This window comes from Macaca fascicularis, chromosome 11 (assembly GCF_037993035.2).
Source record: "Macaca fascicularis isolate 582-1 chromosome 11, T2T-MFA8v1.1".
NCBI classification, from domain to species: Eukaryota; Metazoa; Chordata; class Mammalia; order Primates; family Cercopithecidae; genus Macaca; species Macaca fascicularis.
This window is the reverse complement of record NC_088385.1, coordinates 70949249-70961136: the sequence shown is the minus strand read 5'-3', so window position 1 is coordinate 70961136 and position 11888 is coordinate 70949249.

Below are 11888 nucleotides of genomic sequence, written 5' to 3'. Positions count from 1 at the left end.
TTTTTTTTCCCTTGGTTACTCTATCAATTACTGAGCGAGGTGTTTTAAAATCTCCAACACTGCTTGTGGATTTGTGATTTTCTTCCTTTACTTCTGTCAGTTTTTCCATCCTGTATTTTGGAGCCCTGTCATTAGGCCCATATGCATTTGTAGTTTTTCCTTCACTTGTAGTCACCATTTTATCTTTATGAAGTTTCCTGCTTATCTCCACTGCTACTGCTTACTCCAAAGTCCATTTTGCCCAATGTTTTTATCGCCCTTCCAGCTTTCTTTTGCTTACTGTTTGTGGTGTGTGTGTGTGTTTTCCATATTCTCATTTTTAACTTACTTATTTTTATATCTTTGTATTTGAAGTATCTACAGACAGAACTAAGGAGATAAGACAGATTAAAAAGAGCAACAATCTCTGCCTTTTGATGGGAATGTTTAGTTTATTTCTCCTGTAAGGTTTTTACAGTCAGGATTTTGATGACGGTATCCTTGAACTGTCACTTAACATGTTTTTCATCCTTTTTCCCCCTTTATGTTGGAAGTTAGAGCAAGATGTTTAATCAGATTCAGCTTTTCTTTGTGTAGTGGTGTTGCATATTTTATTAGGAAGCAGCTAATAACTGGCATTGCCTAGATAGACTTTATCATTAGAGGTTACAAACTGGTAATATTCTAATTGTTATTCCTTTTCTCATTAGCCAGAATACACCTACAAAGAGAAATTCACCTCCAACTATTTAGTACCTTGAAGTACAGTTCATATGGAATGGATGGATAAATCCTTGATTCTTTTGCTTTTCTTTCTTTATTTATTTATTTATTTATTGGGATGGAGTTTTGTTCGCTCTTGTTGCCCAGGCTGGAGTGCAATGGCACGATCTCGGCTCACCACAATCTCCGCTTCCAGGGTTCAAGTGATTCTCCTGCCTCAGCCTCCTGAGTAGCTGCGACTACAGGCACGTGCCACCACGCCCAGCTAATTTTTGTATTTTTGGTAGAGTTGGGGTTTCACTATGTTGGCCAGGATGGTCTCGATCTCTTGACCTCATGATCTGCTCGCCTCAGCCTCCCAAAGTGGTGGGATTACAGGCATGATCCACCGTGCCCGGCCTTTATTTATTTTTACTAGTTCTTAACATATTGAGTTAGTTCCTTAGCATCTTCCAGACACTGGGGAGTTTTAAAAGAAATGTATATGAATGTATAAGGATTTCTGCCTCTTAGGTTTAACCCTGAATTTGAAATAAAGCAGCCATTTTCTCCCTGACCACAAGGGTTTTTTTTTTTTGGTAAATATTATGACTTTCCCTTATTTCTTCCTCATGGTTAATTTTCTCTCTTAATTACTGTTGACTATTTTCCTCCACATATTTTTCCTCTCACTCTCCCTCTATCAGTCTCTCTTCCTCCCTCTTTCCTTCTTTTCCTCTCTCCCTTCCTTCCTTCTCTCCCTCCCATCCTCTCTTACCCGTTATTTCTCCATTGCCCAGGCTGGAGTACAGTGGCGCAATCTCCGCTCACTGCAACCTCTGCCTCTTGGGTTCAAGCAATTCTCGTGCCTCAGCCTCCTGAGTAGCTGGGATTACAGGCACGCACCACCACGCCCGGCTAAGTTTTGTATTTTTAGTAGAGATGGGGTTTCACCATGTTGGCCAGGCTAGTCTCGAATTCCTGACCTCAGGTGATCTACCTCCCAAGTGCTGGGATTACAGGCGTGAGCCACTATGCCCAGCCCCATCCTCTCTTACCTTAGTTTCTGATTTCTTTCTCATAGATTCTGCTTTAGCCACCTTTCTTCCCATGCCTCTGAGATCCAGGACATACACCAGTAGTCTCTGACCCAGTTTTGGGAAAGAGCATCTGAAAGTATTCATTTTGATTGTTTTTATAACCAGTTACTTTTTTTCAGGCAGTGAGGAAGGAATACATAGAAGGGGAAAGGTCAGTGTTGATACTAATAGGGTGACCACAATTAATCCTAGCCACTTCATGAACACACAAGGCTTTTGGCCAATGCAGCCAAGCATTGCTGTATGTATTTGACAGGTTATTTGGCAGGAAAAGTTACTCTAAAATCTTTTCAAGTGTATTTTTACTATGTGATTTATTATTATGTAAAAGATCACTCTTAGTGTATTTGCACTAATTATTGTATAAAAGCATTAAATTAGCCTCTGATTTTTTTCAAGTAAAAATGTAAGAAAACTAGATTTTTTTTTAATCCTAAGTGAGAAACAAAAAACATGCTATGTGACTCCCCACGAAAGCCCTGTTTGAGTTTAATTTAGCAGTCCCCTCTCTATTTTTCTACCAGGTTCCTGTTACCAATGCAATTATTTCGTGGCCTTTTGCCTGAATTATCCTAAGCTGCTTCTCCAGAGGAAATGAGTCAGAAGAAATAGGCTTGATGTGCATTTCTGCCTTTGGAGACTTCTCTTGATATGGTGTAAATCCATAAGGCTTCATTAATGCCTTCTCTGCATTATTTTTTCAATCTCCTTTTGATTACAAGGTCTGTTTCTAGGGTACTTCAAATTTAAACCCATACAGTATGTGTAAAATATCACCACTAGAAAATGGAGAGACGCAAATGGGTTCCCCCTTCTGTAGTCCCTCCCTAATGTCAGAATATGGGATTAGGGTTCTAAGTGATGGTATCACTCAGGAGAGGGTCACATGAGGCAACTACATGGGAGTGCATTCTGAAAGACGACTGCTTAGAAGTGCAGCGAGAATGGCCGGAAAACGGAGGGTGGCGCTTGACATTGATCTAGGAGAGGAAGATAGTCACTGGGACTTTTGCTACCTTTGTCTCTAGAGAGTGAATTCTTTTGCTGGTCCTAAAAACTTCAGAGTAATTCTACAATCCAGTTAAATTTGTAAATCTAATGCCTGATTTGATCTGAGATTTATAATGACTCAGCCGGTCGATTCAGCTTAGGTCTAGACTCATTTCACTTTTGTTGTGACAAGATGTGACAAGATATGACAATGTAGGATACACCCTTTACCCCCCACGGTCATCCTGGTGTCAGTCATTTCAGGCTAGGCCAGTGTCAGAGCAGTCCCTGAAGCAGAAGTGGATGGGAAGATGTGAATGATTTCTAATATTCAACATTCATTAATTTAACATTGACTATGCTAAGGGTCGTGATATAGCAGTTAACCAAGACCAACATGGTGTCTGCTTGGTTGATGCTTGAAATAAGGTGATCTGGCCCCAACCAACCAGGTGGCCCAGAGCTGAAAGGGCTGTAACCAGTAGGCAGTGAATAGTCTTCAAACTTGTTTACTTGCGCACCTACAAATTTTGGAAAAACCATGATACTCTGATTGATTGAATTTTTTTTTTTTTTTTTTTTTTTGAGATAGAGTCTCGCATTGTCACCCAGGCTGGAGTGCAGTGGCACGATCTTGGCTCACTGCAACCTCTGCCTCCCGGGTTCAAGCAATTCTCCTGCCCCAGCCTCCCGAGTAGCTGAGATTACAGGTGCCCGCCACCACGCCCAGCTAATTTTTTGTATTTTTGGTAGAGACGGGGTTTCACCATTTTAGCCAGAATGGTCTCGATCTGACCTCGTGATCCGCCCGCCTTGGCCTCCCAAAGTGCTGGGATTACAGGCGTGAGCCACCGCACCCATCCCTCTGATTGATTTTTTAAAAGAATATCTAAAATCATTATGTTTAAATAGCCTCAAAAGAAGCATTTTAATATGTATTGTAAATATTGGCATTTAAAAATGTTATTTGGTCTTTTAAATGTATCTAGTGAAATCTTGGTGCAATAGAGATTTGATAGCTACCATTTTCCATCTTTAAAAATACTTTAACATGCTTTGTAACAGTTGGAAATATTGTTTGATTTCTTTTGCTCCCTGAACTCCATTCTACTACTTCCAAAAAATGTAATCCTAAAATGAATTTATTTTTTGCTTAAAAGTCTTATTGGTTACCTTATCAAATACTACTCAGTATATTATAGATGTAAGTTTTCTTTGTGTTACTATAGGCTCTAAGAGTTTAATGACCAAATGACATTTTAATAAATATTAAACTTAAAAAATTACATTTGGCTGGGTACAGTGGCTCACATCTGTAATCCCAGCACTTTGGGAGGCCAAGGTGGTGGATCACTTGAGGTCAGGAGTTCAAGACTAGCCTGGTCAACATGGTGAAACCGGTCTCTACTAAAAATACAAAAAATTAGCCAGGCGTGGTGGCAGACACCTGTAATCCCAGCTACTCGAGAGGCTAAGGCAGGAGAATTGCTTGAACCTGGGAGGCAGAGGTTGCAGTGAGCTGAGCTCACACCCCTGCACTCCAGCCTGGGTGACAGAGTGAGACTCTGTCTCAAAAGAAAAAAAAAGTTATATTTAATTTGAAATACATTTTCTATGAAATGAGTAGGTATAATATTTACAGTGATTTGGTTAAAGAAATTGTCTAAATGTTCTTTTGTTTGTTGGACAGATATTTTTACACCCTATGATAATGCCCCATGTTAAAAACTGGGAAGGGTTTGCGATTTTACCTTATTTGCTAGCTAACAACTTGCCCAGACATAGTTTCACAGATGCGGACAGAAGACACAAGACAGTTATTCTAGTCATAGCAGGAGCTGGATAACATCGTTTTTGCGTTTTTGATTTCCTAAGCTTCAGTTATTTCTGGACCAATGTGGATGGGCCCAGATGGATGTCTGCTCACATGCATGTGAGAATTCTGATCTTTGGAAACCCCAATTTTTTTTTTTTTTTTTTTTTTTTTTTTGAGACGGAGTCTCGCTCTGTCGCCCAGGCTGGAGTGCAGTGGCCGGATCTCAGCTCACTGCAAGCTCCGCCTCCCGGGTTCACGCCATTCTCCTGCCTCAGCCTCCGGAGTAGCTGGGACTACAGGCGCCCGCCACCTTGCCCGGCTAAGTTTTTGTATTTTTAGTAGAGACGGGGTTTCACTGTGTTAGCCAGGATGGTCTCGATCTCCTGACCTCGTGATCCGCCCGTCTCGGCCTCCCAAAGTGCTGGGATTACAGGCTTGAGCCACCGCGCCCGGCTTTTTTTTTTTTTTTTTGAGATGGAGTCTCGCTCTGTCGCCCAGGCTGGAGTGCAGTGGTGTGTTCTCGGCTCACTGCAAGGTCCGCCTCCTGGGTTCACGCCATTCTCCTGCCTCAGCCTCCTGAGTAGCTAGGACTACAAGCGCCTGCCACCATGCCTGGCTAATTTTTTTGTATTTTTAGTAGAGATGGGGTTTCACCGTGTTAGCCAGGGTGGTCTTGATCTCCTGACCTCATGATCCGCCCGCCTCGGCCTCCCACAGTGCTGGGATTACAGGCGTGAGCCACCGCGCCTGGCCCCCAATCTTTTATAATGGTTTGTAAGCATGCTTTCCCTTTGCTGCAGAGGGAGACATTCCTATTCTAGCCAGTAAGTGTGTTGGTTTCCTAGAGCTCCCATAACAAAATACCAAAAATTGGATGGTTTAAAATAACAGAAATGTATTGTCTCTCACTTTTGCAGGCTAGAAGTCTGACGTGGTGATGGCAGAGCCATCTTCCCACTGAAACCTCTAGAGATAGTGCAGAACTAAGGGCAGTTCATGCCTTACTCTCAAGACCTGCAGAACATGAAAAAAACCCATGGAAAATGGTCTCGTAATACACTATAGTAAACAGATGGGTGAGAGGTAAGTTTATTTTTTGGTGAGAGAAAGGCAGTTATTAAAGGAGAAGGTAGAAAAAGCTTAGTTTACTAAAAGTACTTTAGGAGAGAGTTCATATGGAAGTTGAGGAATCTGAAATTGATTTCCTAAAAATTGATTTTCTTAAAATGATCTCTATTCTCATATCTTTTGAAAAATATTTCCATATCTCAGTAGAATCCCAGTTTGAAGTTCACTATTTTAAGGGACATGAGGTACATCTGAACTGCTCTTCTCTGGGAATCACCACATATAGTACAGCTTTGAGGTATCGATGCCATAATGCCCCCTTCTATTTTCCTGAACTTTCTAAGAAGTCTTTGCTAAAAGTTGTGGATGGGCTGAGCAATGTGATCAAAGAATTAAAAGAGGGGTTTCTGCCTTCTTTTAGGGGAGGGCAGCAGTAGCAGGAGGAAGGTTGAGTCCAGGAATTGCCAAAGGTGGTATGCTGCAGAGCCCCTGTCAGCCTGTGCACAGGGAAGGTGGTCAGGAGGCAGATGCGTGGCAGAGGCAGCAGACAACTGGGTTGGGGTTCTGATTTCCAGAAATAGTAAGGAGAGGAATTTTTCAAGAGCCTGGAATTCCTGCAATTAAGCAGAATGGGGAGTTGACATTTTCCTAATGGATATTAACAAATAAATGTGACCACCTCATTTTACGCTCCAATTGGCCAACGTATGGACATTCCAGTTAAAGTTTTTGACGAAATTATATATGGCTAAATTGATGTGGAATCATTCAGTTCCATAGTAAACCATCTATACAGGCACAATGACTTATTTGCATATTGTTTCCTACTATGTTTTTTAATAACAAGGCCAGTTTTTGTGAAATGTAACTGTCTAGTCTAGGAAGTATAGTTGTCCTTGGAAAGCTTGAGAAAGTGCTTCTTTTAGTATTTATTAAATGTTATTTTTAGTTTGAAAACAGCACAGATCTCCAGGAGCAATAATGTTTTATGTTATTAAAGTTGAGCCCCTGTAGTCTTGCTTGATTTTTAAAAGGATGGATGAATGATATTGAGGAGAGGAAGATACATTTTTTGTCTCTGTCCTCAGGGAATTAACTTCCAAGGAAGGGGGACCACCAGCACCTGAAGAGATATCTAGCTTTAAAAAAAAAATCTTATAGATTTGTCGAACTTTACAGGTGGGAATTGTAACAATATTGAAAAAATGTCAACTACTTAACAGCTGGTAAGAAAATTCTTAGGGGAAGTATTATATATTCAGAGAAAATACTTTGAGGAGATACTTGGAGTAGGATTGGCCTTACTACCTGCAGGGCTTTCATTTTTCCTTCCCTGGAGAAAGAATGGGGTTCGGAGGGAAGAGATTGCTGGATGTGATAGGGAGAGGAGCCAAGAGGCTCAACCTGGCCTAGCAGGATTAAATAGACCCTTAGATACGCATAGGGGGAGGTCTCTCAGGGTGTCAGTTGTGAGGTTACAATGTAAACCTCTCCTCTCTCCTTTTTGAAACTTTCAATAACTCCTTGAGTGAATGTTTTTTTGAGGGGCCTGACTCCAAACAGGGGAGAAGGGACAATTGACATCTAAGGGCACTATATTCTTTCTTCCTCTTTCTGTTCCTCAAGTTACAGGAGGAAAGGATTAGCAACCTCTCCTTTCATTAATAAACAAAAAAGTCTTTAATTGTATTAGCTGCTGAGGGCTTGCTGATGCATAAGATGGTGGTTGTGACTTATGTTTATCACCCATATGTATTGATTACATAGGAAGGTGATAATGGACAGAAAGGCCAAACACGATCAGCCTTCTACCTTTTCATGTGAAAGTGAGTGAAAATAAGGTGCTTTGCTGGATTAAAAAGCAAAACAGAAAAGAAGGGAAAAGCATATGAAGGAGAAGTAAAGTGCAACTCTCTTTTCCTTTTAGCTTTTAGTTTGTGCCAGTATGATGAGATGGAAGGTAGATGTGGGGTTAGACAGTTCATAAAGAGGAAAGGAAGAAAAGTAATAAAAACAAAAAATCAGAGAAGGAAGAAGTGAACACAAGAAGAGTGAAGAAAGGCCAGGCATGGCTCATGCCTATAATCCCAGCACTTTGGAAGGCTGAGGCTGGCAGATCACTTCAGCACAGGAGTTTGAGACCAGTCTGGACAACATGGTGAGACCCCATCTCTACAAAAAATACAAGGAAAAAAATGTGCTGGATGTGGTGGCCTGCACTTGTATGTTCCAACTAGTCAGGAGGCTGAGGTGGGAGGATCACCTAAGCCTGGGAGACGGAGGCTACAATGAGCCAAGATCATGCCACTCCAGCCTGAGTGACAGAGTGAGTACTGTCACACACACACACACACACACAAAAGAATAGTGAAAAGAGTTACTATGGCATTCGTTAATAAAGACAGTCTTTGCTGTTCTGGTCAGTGCCATGGGCTTAAGAAGTAGGTGTACAAGACCCTTTCACTGTAGTTCAACAAGAGCAACAAAGTCCTCACTTGGGGAACCTGGTCCCTCCTTCCTGTCTTCATGGGGTATGTGAGAACCCATTCAATTCTAACTCTCAGCTATTCAGCCAGAGTCCCTGGCACTATGTTTATTAAGCTTACCACAAAAACCACTTTCTACACACAGCCTAGCAAAGGGAATTACTTTTAATGAAACAATAACAATAACAATTTTCAATGCTATTATTTCCCTATTCCATTCTGTGGGCACAATCCTCTGCTTATTCATTATCACTTCATATACAACACGTTTAAAGCATCTTTTTTGTCTTAATTATGTGGGGCTAACAAACATTTAGGGAGCATTCACTATAAACTCTATTAGTCAATGCTGAAGCTTCCTAGTAACATTGTTGACATTTGGTATTGCCTTACTTTGTTTTTGGAGCTGGTAGGTTGCTGTTAATTTTTTTTTTTTTTTTTTTTTAACCTCTTGGGGTCTGAACTCTCTAGAGAGGCTTTGGGTCAAAAAAGCAGCCTAATTGCAAAATCTTTCCTTTGGCAGTGAAAAGATTGGGAATGAGAGTCCATGAAGACCAGCCAGTAGATGGCAACACTAAAGCAAGACACAGCTCCTTGGCTGTGGCTTCGTTTCCATCCTGGGACAACCCGTGCAGCTCGGCTTCTTTGGACAGTGGCAAGTTGAGCGGTATGAGGTTTATAAAAATGACCATTTTTGCTGTTTAAGGTTGGGGCATTAATGACTGCTCTTGTAGAGACAGGTATTCAGGCAAGAATTGGCTCAAGAGGTGAGTCAGAAACTCTTCTGTCATTTCCAGTGAATTTTAACCAAGACATTCCAAATGCCTTCCTCATCTGGTGACTGTGCAGTGAGCATCTCCTGACTCAGAACCATCCATACATGACTGTAACTGCTGCTGCTGCCTTGTTCCTGAGGCATTCTCTGTTTGTTCTGAGACTCATGCTGCCTTCCCAAATTTTCAGACAAGAGGGCTTACCTTGTTTGGAGTGTTTAGAAGGATGAATGGAGAGTATTAATATTTTTGTGAGGGAAAAGGGAGTTTAGTGCTCCTTGAGTTTGTAATGAAAGTACATACCTCTCCCTAGATGTCCATGAACACAAATAGAATTTCCTTTAATAATTTGGGAGATTCACGGGACTCCCCATGAGTCCATGGGCCCCCAAGATAAAAATCCCTGTTTGGGAAAAGCTCCTGATGAAGTCCAAATAGGCTATTCAGGAGATATAGTAAGTCTTAAAGGTCAGTACTGTCCCAGGCAGATAAATTACTGCTGGATGTTTTCACCCGGATATCCTGTAGGCAACTCAGCACTTTCCTTCCCCAGACTTGCTCCACTTGGCATCCTTAATTCTTTCTTAGTATGACTCTTGTCCCAGTCGCCCTCTCTTCAGACTTTGGAGTCATGTTTGATTCTTCTGTTTTAGTCACTGCTGAATCTTCACACCACTCTCATATTCGTTCCATTTTCATAGTCAGTTCTTTCTTCACTTTGGGCTATTAGTCAAGCCTGGATTAGAAACGTCATCTCCTGCTTGGTCTTTCACCTTCTGTTTCTTTCTCTTCCAGGCCTGCCTTCTTACCTTTGCTAGGGAATTATTTGAAAACCTTGAGCTGGTTGTGTCTCTTTGGCTCTTCCTCTTGCTCCCTCTTTTTTTTTTTTTTTTTTTTTTTTTTTTTTTTTTTTTTTGAGACGGAGTCTGGCTCTGTTGCCCAGGCTGGAGTGCAGTGGCGCGATCTCGGCTCACTGCAAGCTCTGCCTCCTGGGTTCACGCCATTCTCCTGCCTCAGCCTCCCGAGTAGCTGTGACTACAGGCGCCTGCAACCACACCGGGGTAATTTTTTGGATTTGTAGTAGAGATGGGGTTTCACTGTGTTAGCCAGGATGGTCTTGATCTCCTGACCTCGTGATCCGCCCGCCTCAGCCTCCCAAAGTGCTGGGATTACAGGTGTGAGCCACCGCACCCGGCCCCACTCCCTCTTTTTAAAAAGTCTTGATTAAGTAGCTCCCCAGAGTCTGATGGAAGAAGTCCAGTTCTGACAATCAGGTTCAGCCTTTTTTTTTTTTTTTTTTTCTCTTTCGCTGTTTCCTTGCTTTACCTCGGTTTTACGCAAAATGGAATACTTGGCCGGCCATGTATTTTCTTGCCTGGCCATGTATTTTCTTGCCTTTGCTCCGAGTTTTTTTTGCCTGGAATCCTTCTAGACCAGGGGTGCTTCACATTTTTGGTATGATAAAAGATGACATCTCATTGGCAGCCTGCAAAGCATACAAACACTTTCTCACAATGTTTTTAATGTATAAAATGATACACAGAATTACAAGGAAACCAATTATATTGAAATACAATTATAAAAATATTTTAAAATCTGCTATGTTTGTGCATTCTTTATTAATACATTTAATAACAAGATATGGCATTGGTCCTAATAATTATCATGGCAATTTATGGCCTACATTGACAATGGAAGGAAATGCTAAATTTCAGTTAGACATTAGGGGAAATAAAGATGTATTTTTTCCGTATCCAAGTTCACAGACCCCAGGCTAAGGATCTTAAATCTAGAGTATTGATTCTCCAACTAAAGTATGAATCAGAATCACTGGGATGCTAAACAAAGCATGCTCAGACTCATTTCTGATTCAGCAAGTCAACGGTAAGACCCTAGCTTTTACATTTCTAAGTGTTGCTGATGCTGCGGCCTAGGGATTGCAGTTTGAAAACCTGTGATCAGGCCGGGCGCGGTGGCTCAAGCCTGTAATCCCAGCACTTTGGGAGGCCGAGACGGGTGGATCACGAGGTCAGCGAGACCATCCTGGCTAACATAGTGAAACCCCGTCTCTACTAAAAAATATACAAAAAAACCTAGCCGGGCGTGGTGGCGGGCGCCTGTAGTCCCAGCTACTCGGGAGGCTGAGGCAGGAGAATGGCGTAAACCCGGGAGGCGGAGCTTGCAGTGAGCTGAGATCTGGCCACTGCACTCCAGCCTGGGTGACAGAGCGAGACTCTGTCTCAAAAAAAAAAAAAAAGAAAAGAAAAGAAAACCTGTGATCAGCTGGGTGCAGTGGCACACACCTGTAATCCCAGCACTTTGGGAGGCTGAGGTGGGCAGAACTCCTGAGGTCAGGAGTTCGAGACCAGCCTGCCCAACATGGCAAAACCACTAAAATACAACTACTAAAAATACAAAAAATTAGCTGGGTGTGGTGGCAGGTGCCTGTAATCCCAGGTACTCGGGAGGCTGAAGCAGGAGAATCACTTGAACCCTGGAGGCAGAGGTTGCAGTGAGCCAAGATCACGCCACTGCACACTCCAGCCTGGGCGACAAGAGCAAGACTCCGTCTCAAAAAAAAAAAAAAAAAAAGAGAGAAGAAAAGAAAAGAAAACCTCTAATCTAGGATAGATCATCACCTCTTGCCATCTTTATCTGCCAAAACCCTATGCCTCCTGAAAGACCCAGGGAAAGGCCACCTTTTGTATTAAGTTTTCCCCTATATCCCCGATTGGAAGAAATTTCTTCTCCTTCTAGGACCCTGTCCCAATTGTTCATCCCACTCTCATGGCGTTTAACTCTCTGCCTCGTTCGCCGGAGTAAGATGTGTCTCTTCTTGACTTGGGCTTGAGCCTTCTAAACTATTTGTACTACTGGAAATGGTATGATATTTCAGACCTCCATGAAGGAATAAATGTCTTCTCTCACTCATTAGACTGTGAGCTCTTCTAGGGTATGAAACACGTCTTATAAT